This window comes from Pipistrellus hanaki, assembly GCF_964339955.1.
Source record: "Pipistrellus hanaki genome assembly, chromosome: 8".
Lineage (NCBI taxonomy): Eukaryota > Metazoa > Chordata > Mammalia > Chiroptera > Vespertilionidae > Pipistrellus > Pipistrellus hanaki.
This window is the reverse complement of record NC_140510.1, coordinates 77,005,154-77,012,997: the sequence shown is the minus strand read 5'-3', so window position 1 is coordinate 77,012,997 and position 7,844 is coordinate 77,005,154. Positions and strand designations below refer to the sequence as shown.

Below are 7,844 nucleotides of genomic sequence, written 5' to 3'. Positions count from 1 at the left end.
CGGGACTGGGTGAGATGGCCCTGATTGGCCTGATTGCCGGCCAGGCAGAGGGACCCCACTCGTGCACGAATTTATGCACCGGGCCTCTAGTATATACATAAATAACTTTCTCATATTTTTTACGGTTGCTCCATAGTTTATCCTTGAGGATTTAAAAATCTATATACATGGCTACTTTAGGAACCCCCTTAGGGATCCCTGTCCCAATTTCCTAGTCCTTCAAAGCTTCCAAACTCGGGAGAGAGAAAAGAAGATTGAGAGAGAAGCAGCAGAAAATCCTCCCTCTAGCTGAATCCCTCCTTCCGCCCGCCTGGTTTTAGAAGCAACTCTTGTTGCTTCCTGACTTACAATGTCCCCACTCCCCATGGCTCATTTCTGCCACCCCACCCTGCTTCACCTTTCAACTCCCCATTACTGGAATGCTTGACAAGGAATCATCAGGGCTCCATCAGTCACAGGGCAAACTAATTTTGTCTTTGCCTCCATGTGGAGACAAATACTTTGGGCTGAAGGTCATAGTGGCCACCAGAGACCCCCTTTTAAGCCTCCCCTTCCATTGCTTCTGTAGTCCCACCAATCATCATTCCTGGATAAATCTATGGTCGTGGCACAACAGTTTATGTGCTTTTGAGAAGATAGCCTAGGTCCTCCCTCCTCCGGGATCTCCCAAGGTCCTAAAGCCCATAACTCATTTTGAAGCAGCCAGTAGCTCTAACTCCATTACAGACTTATGTCCCAGAAGCCCTCTCCTGGAGCTAGATCCGAGCCCTCCCTCAGTCAGGGCCAGGCCTGCACGGCACTGCATGGTGCACTGTGCTGTGGCTGTTCTGACCTTGGAAAGGACAGAGCTTCACATGAAGCCCACATTCCCTGAGAGGCTGGTGCTGGGCTCTTGTCCGTGAGCACATGTCCTGCCTGTCACCCCTCCTCTGGCCACGGCTTGAGGACATGGATGTGGGTCGTTGGATTAGCGTTTTTCAACCGCTGTTCCGCGGCACACTAGTGTGCCGAGAGATGTTGCCTGGTGTGCCGTAGGTGCAGACAAGACAAGAATTTTATAATTTTTCACTATTTTGTTTACTTAATATTTCATAATAAAGTAATTATAAAATACTTTCTTTGTGTTTATTTGATTCCTATTCAAGAGAATTACTTTATATATAGTCAATATAGGCACAGAGTTAAATTTTTTAACATTTTCTAATGGTGGTGTGCCTCGTGATTTTTTTCATGAAACAAGTGTGCCTTTGCCCAAAAAAGGTTGAAAAACACTGGGTTAGACCAGTGGTAGGCAAACTGCGGCTCGCAAGTTTGCCGACCACTGACCTAGACTATCGATTCCAACAATTACAGGCTGTTGTTGTTCTTTGTGATTAAACCCCTATCCCAGTGGTGGGCAAACTCATTAGTCAACAGAGTGGCAAACTGCGGCTCGAGAGCTGCAGTTGGCTCGAGAGCCGCAGTTTGCCGACCACTGGAATAGGCTGACTTGCTCCGTGTAAAAACATGGTGACTGAGATGGCAGCCCTCCAGCCAAGCCCAAAGGTGCTGGCAGCCGGAGGCATGTGGCTGCCACTGGACCTTGGCTGGCCCAGCGGCTGGACGGTGCACCCGCTAGCATGTGAGTGTGCAGTGTAGACACAGAAGTGATCGGTGCAGCAGGTGGATGGGGGGACATTCTCAGCCTTTTGTGTTACCCCCTCTGCTTTACCACAAACCACCCGATGGCTCACTGCTCCTCTTTTCAATCAGGCCTCGCCCTCGACACCTGCAGGGCAGGTTAACTAGGTGCTGAGAGCTCTAGCTGAGCGTCTGTTCCCCTGCCAGGGACAGCTTCCAGGCACCCGAGACTCCACGGAGACGGTGAGGCTCCGGTTCCAATTAAACATCGCATCGAGTGGCTTGGTCTCGGTGCACTCTGTTTGTCTAGTCTATTTGGCTGTTTGATAAGAGAAGTGCTGGGGTGGCACAAAATTAATTAAAATAAGAAAGAACGATCTTAAGAGAAAAGGGAAATAATGCTAAGAAGCCAGAGATGGCGTCTCCCCACACCTGCCAGCCATTAATTAATCACTAATCCGTTTATTATTTCCAACTTAGGAATCTGTATCCCCTGGACCAAAAGAAAAAAATAAATAAAATAAGGTTATTATTTTTTCAATGCCTAATTAAAACACGCTGAAAGCCGTTCTCTAAAACGGGTCTGGCCGGAGTGGCTGGGAGCTGCCGCCGGGCGGCCCGGCTTTCTGGAACGGGAGAAATCCTTCTCATCCAAAAGCTAAGCCGCGGAGGCCGTCTTCCTCACAGTCACCGCGGGGCCAGGACAGGACCAGACTTACAGCGACGCTCTCCTCCCTCTTCCTGCGAGGGCGGGGGTGAGGGAGGAGGACTCCCAGGGCAGCCGTCCTGGCTGCGGGTTGGAACGCATAAAGCAGCGCTATTGAGACATAAATCACACCCTCCACGGTTCACCCAGGATTATGTACCTATTTTTCAACCTGGATTGTATTTTAACCCGGGAAAGGGCTGTGTCCCGCCGGGCGGAGGAGGGCCGCACGGGGTTCTAGGAGGAGTTCTGTGCCGGGCCATCCGGGCCCATCGCAGGGCGGGCGGCCCACCCCGCGGTGGCTCCCCCCCGGTTTTCTGTTACCCACTCGCCATCCTCCGTGTGCCGCTGAGACTCTGTCCCCGAGGTGATGTACAGCGTGTGTGCGGGTGTGTGTGTGTGTGTGTGTGTGTGTCTGACCCTGAGGGAGCCCCTTCCCTCCCTCTGTGTTCTCCTGGCCCACAGCCTCCCGCCAGGTATCAATCAGTGCATCCGCTCCCCACCCCTGGGGGAGCCAGGGGCCGGCAGGGGTGCATTCTGACCATCACCTTCCTCTGAACTGCCACTTGCCCCTCGCGGCTTCAAAGGTCATTTTAAGGTGTCCAGGGGAAAAGAGGTCACACACCATTCCCAGCCAACCTGCCGTAGCTTGGGGGTGATTCCATGTGCTTGGGGCAAATTTGGGGGATGTGATTTCTAAAGGGACATTAACTTGCACCAGCTGTTCAAGCCCTGGGGGCCTTGACAGCCACACCTGGCAACCCTCTTCCGTCCAGTGAAAATCCCCGGATGTCCTGGCAGGGGCTGCTGAGCTTTGTGAGTTTCTAAGGCCAATGCTTTAGAGCAGGGGGTGGGGAACCTTTTTCTGCCAAGGGCCATTTGGATGTTTATAACCTCCTTTGGGGCCATACAAAATTATCTACTTAAAAACTTAGCCTGCTATATTTGGTTCAACGTTTAATTAATTCACCCCTAATGCCGTGGCAGGGCCAGGCCAAATATTTCCCAGGCCTTATATGGCCAGGGGCCTGGACATACACCACTCTTGCTTTAGAAGGCAAGCGAGGACCGTGCTGTACGGCAGAGAGGAGACGTAAAGATGCCAATGAAGCCGAAACCGGTTTGGCTCAGTGGATAGAGCATTGGCGTGCAGACTGAAAGGTCCGGGGTTCGATTCCAGTCAAGGGCATGTACATTGGTTGCGGGCACATCCCCGGTAGGGGGTGTGCAGGAGGCAGCTGGTCGATGATTCTCTCTCATGGACGTTTCCAGCTCTCTATCCCTCTCTCTTCCTCTCTGTAAAAATTCAATAAAATATATTTTAAAATTAAAAAAAAAAGATGCCAATGAACACAGGAGTGGGGGTGGTGGAGGGGCAGCCCCCGAAGACTCCACAGGAGATAAACACGCCGGGCGGGGAGCCGGAATAGAGCAGCCGCCTCAGCCCGGCTTTTGAATCGGCCCCAAACGCAATGACATTTTCTTTTTTGGCTGCTTTGAAGAAGGAGAGGAGAAAATGTAGACACTGACATTAAGATGGATGGGGCTGAGACAAATCGCAGTTCTGAAGGCTTTCCCAGTGCGGGGAAGGCCGGGGCACGTCTCCGCGGTGTGCCTCTGCGGGAGCCGCCCTGTCTTCCGGAGCCGGGGGAGAGCTGCAGAGCGAGGCTGGCAGGCTTCACCGTTAACACCCGTTGGCTTCCATGGAGCCGGGGTTCGCTCCTGCACTGTAGGCTGACTTTTGCAACAGGAAAAGGACCGCGGCCTCTCCGCGGTGCGATGCTGGGCACAGGGGCGAGGCCACAGCAGCAGGTTTTCCAGTTTCCAGGGGAAGGCACCTGTGCAGAGCCCCTTCCAGGCAGAGCCCTCTGGCCCTGGGCCTGGCTGTGCACCTGACTTTAAAAGCAGGTTCGGCCGGCCGAAACCGGTTTGGCTCAGTGGATAGAGTATCGGTCTGCAGACTGAAAGGTCCCAGGTTCGATTCTGGTCAAGGGCAATGTACCTTGGTTGTGGGCACATCCCCAGTAGGGGGTGTGCAAGAGGCAGCTGATCGATGATTCTCTCTCATAAATGTTTCTAACTCTCTATCCCTCTCTCTTCCTCTCTGTAAAAAAATCAATAAAATATATTTAAAAAAAAAAAAAAAAAAAGCAGATTGGGCCAACCGGCCACTCTGCACACGCATGGCAGCTTGAAGGGGCAGGAATCTCATTAAGGAAGAACTATTGACCCATCGGACTGCATCCTGTTGACTCTGCTAACCTCCCATCTGTGGCCTGTGATTATTCAATGTGGGGAGTGGTCACTGGAGAAAAGAGATATAAAGAGGAATGAGACAATGACTGCATGTGACACGGAATAGCAAGGACTTGGAGGCCACTGGTCTAGACCATCTCCTGGCCACCACAAAATGAGACGTTCTGCTCCAGGCCCCCAGGATTGGTCCAGAGCAGCTCCAAACCCAGCGTGTGGGACTCCTAGTCCCTCCGCAGGCTCCAGCTCAGGGGCTCTGCTGGCCCCTCCTACCTTCCTGTCTGTGTCCGTGTCAGGAAAGGTTAGAAGTCCAGGGTTAACCTGGGGACAAACAGGGAGGAGGGCCACACATGTCTTCAGGGAAACACCCGCACCCAGGATGGAAGGGAGATGACAGAGGCGGCTTAGAAAGACTCCCCCTGGTTCAATGCCATCGGTAGCTGCCAGACCCCAGGGGCCATGGCTGTGTAGGCTGGGCAGAAAGCATTTCACGTGGCAGGCAGGTCGCATCTGCTTCAGCGGGTGCTGGCTGCCACGGTGACCCTCTTTTTGATGAGTATGGTTGAATCAACTCCCCTCTCCCCCCGCCTTTGGGCTTTGCTCCCACCATGCAACACAGATTGAAATACTGGGGTGGCAGGCAGTGGCAGTGGGGGCTGTGCTGGGGAGGGGACCGCGGGGACCTTCCATCTTGTTAATGTAACACTTCCTTACGTGACGGGAGCCGAGCGCGCCGGTAATGAATTTCTCCTCCGGTAATCATTCACTGGCGCCTTGCGACCTGCGTGTTTTTGCTGTGCTACTCATTTCCAGACTTTCGCCATGACTTGTCAGCACCCAGCAAAAATGAATTGGACGCGACCCGTCTCTCCCCGCGATGCCCTCCCCAGCTGCCTCTCCTCTCGGTTGGGAGAAGGAGTGGGTGGGACCACCTGGAACGGCAGACACGGACTCCTCCTCGGCCGCAGTCCAATGCCAGGCCCGTCATGCAGGCAGATGGACGCGGGCGAGCCAAGTCTGTGGGCGCTCCTGTTACACGGAGCCACGTTCTTTGGTCCACACGGTTCCAAAGTGGCCCTTGCCATTTGCACCTGTTGTTTCTCGCTGTGCAATGAGCTGCGCAGGCAGTCTCTTCCATGGAGAAGACATGGGTGCACAGGATGGTGCAATTAGGCATCTGGGCACCCCATGGGTCCTTACCAACTCTGGTGTGAAGAGGCACTGATGGCGGGGGACGAGGCTACCGTCTGAGTCACACGCGTGAGCGTCGCCATCTGCAACTGTAATTCGAGCCACGTGGTCAGTCGTAAGAAGGGGTTTATCACCAGCTTTTACTGCGTCTGCGGGTCGTGATGATTAAGCAACAGATGGGAAACCCAACCACGATTTCCAATCTCTGCCTCTTCGCTGATGGGGAGAGTGAGGGCTGAGGGAGCACGGTGTGGTCTCTGTCTAGGGCTGAGTCTATAATTAGAGAGGCACCCCCCGATTTTCCGCGTCTGTCTTGTACACTTGTTCTTATCAGACCACAAACACTGATTTTTGGCCTTAAAAGGGTGGTCCTGGGAAGGTCCTAGAATAAAAAGAAAGCCCCTCATTTAGGGTTGCCAGATAAAATACAGGATACAATTTCAGATAAACAATAAATAAACTTTAAGTGTAGGTATGTCCTAAGTATTACACAGGAGTTTATTTTTTAAAAAAATGCTTAACATTTTTTTTTCTATGAAAATGCTTTTTAAAATTGTGGTAAAATATGCATAATATAAAATTTACCATTTTAACCATTTTTAAGTGTACAATTCAGTGGATCTAACTTCTTTCACAATGCTGTGCAACCATTACCACTATCAATTCCCAGAACTTTTTCCACAGTGGCTGCATGGGATATTTAAAAAATATATATATCTTATTGATTTTTTACAGAGAGGAAGAGAGAGGGATAGAGAGTTAGAAACATCGATGAGAGAGAATCGTCGATCAGCTGCCTCCTGCACACTTCCTACTGGGGATGTTCCCGCAACCAAGGTGCATGCCCTTGACCAGAATCGAACCTGGGACCTTTTAGTCCGCAGGCTCATGCTCTATCCACTGAGCCAAACCAGTTTCAGCTGCATGGGATATTTTTATTTGCTAATTCCAGCAACCCTCCACCTTTGCAACAGTTTTTAGAGCGGAATATATTTGACCTAAATTATCATATATCATCTCTCTGTAAAAAAAGCCAGTAACTGTAACAGCATCAGGACCATAATGACCATTAGACCAGAACCACCATGGCTCCCCACTGGGCTGGCCCCGCCCCCCAGAAAGTGGTTAGGGGCACCCCTACACAACAAGATAGGGTGCAAGTTTGATGGGGGAAAGTCAAAGAAATAGCGGGGAAGGTCTTAAGGGTCTACGGGTTTGGGGTGGTCTGTCCGGAGTAGGTTTGGAGTGTTCTGGGGAAGGAAGAGGAAGATCTGATTAGAAAACGGCATCACCGATGGCCTTGACCCTGAAATGGCGCTGCTGGCTGAGCACCTGCTGAAGCTGCTGCCCATGGACCAGCAGATCGAGACCAGGCCCTTCCTGGAGGTGGTGTCCCACCTGCCGCCCTTCTTTGGTTGCCTTGGGTCCCCAGTGTTTACACCCATCAAGGCAGACATAAGTGTTAACATCACGAAAATCAAAGCTGAGTACAACACCGACCCAGCCAAGTTCCAGACCCTATAGAACATCCTGGAGACAGAGAAGGAAATGTATGGAGCAGAGTGGCCCAAAGTGGGAGCCACACTGGAGCTGATGTGTCTGAAAAGGAGCCTCTGCTTCATCTAGGTCTTCCTACAGAGCATCTGTGATGGGAAGCGGAATGAGAGCCACCCCAACCTCATCCGTGTCGATGCCCCCCAAGGCCTACAAGATGGAGCTCAAGAAGTACCATGGCTGGATTGTGCAAAAATATCTTCCAGGCAGCGCTGTATGCCAATCCCTGGAGTCTGACTTCCTGAAAATGCTCTGCAAGGGCCAGAACATGACAGAAGAGGACTGCCTGGAGAAGGTCTGCCTGTTCCTGGTTAACTACACGGCCACCATTGAGGTCATCTACGAGATATATACCAAGATGAACGCCGAGCCCAACTATAAGGTGTAGGAGTGCCCAGAGGCTGGCACTCCCAGAAACAGACAAACTAGAATCACTGTGAGGCAAATTGGCAGGTCGCCTTCTGTCCACCATGCTCTCCCTCCTGCCTGTCCCAGTCATCTGACTCACCCTGAGGTTTCA

General features: G+C 51.9%; 1 pseudogene across 1 annotated transcript; it reads left to right on the top strand.

Annotated features, from left to right (window-relative positions):
- Positions 1–7,081: 7,081 nt before the first annotated feature.
- On the top strand, positions 7,082–7,844 carry LOC311626712 (glycolipid transfer protein-like; annotated as a pseudogene). The gene has a single exon. The product of its transcript is annotated as a glycolipid transfer protein-like (transcript).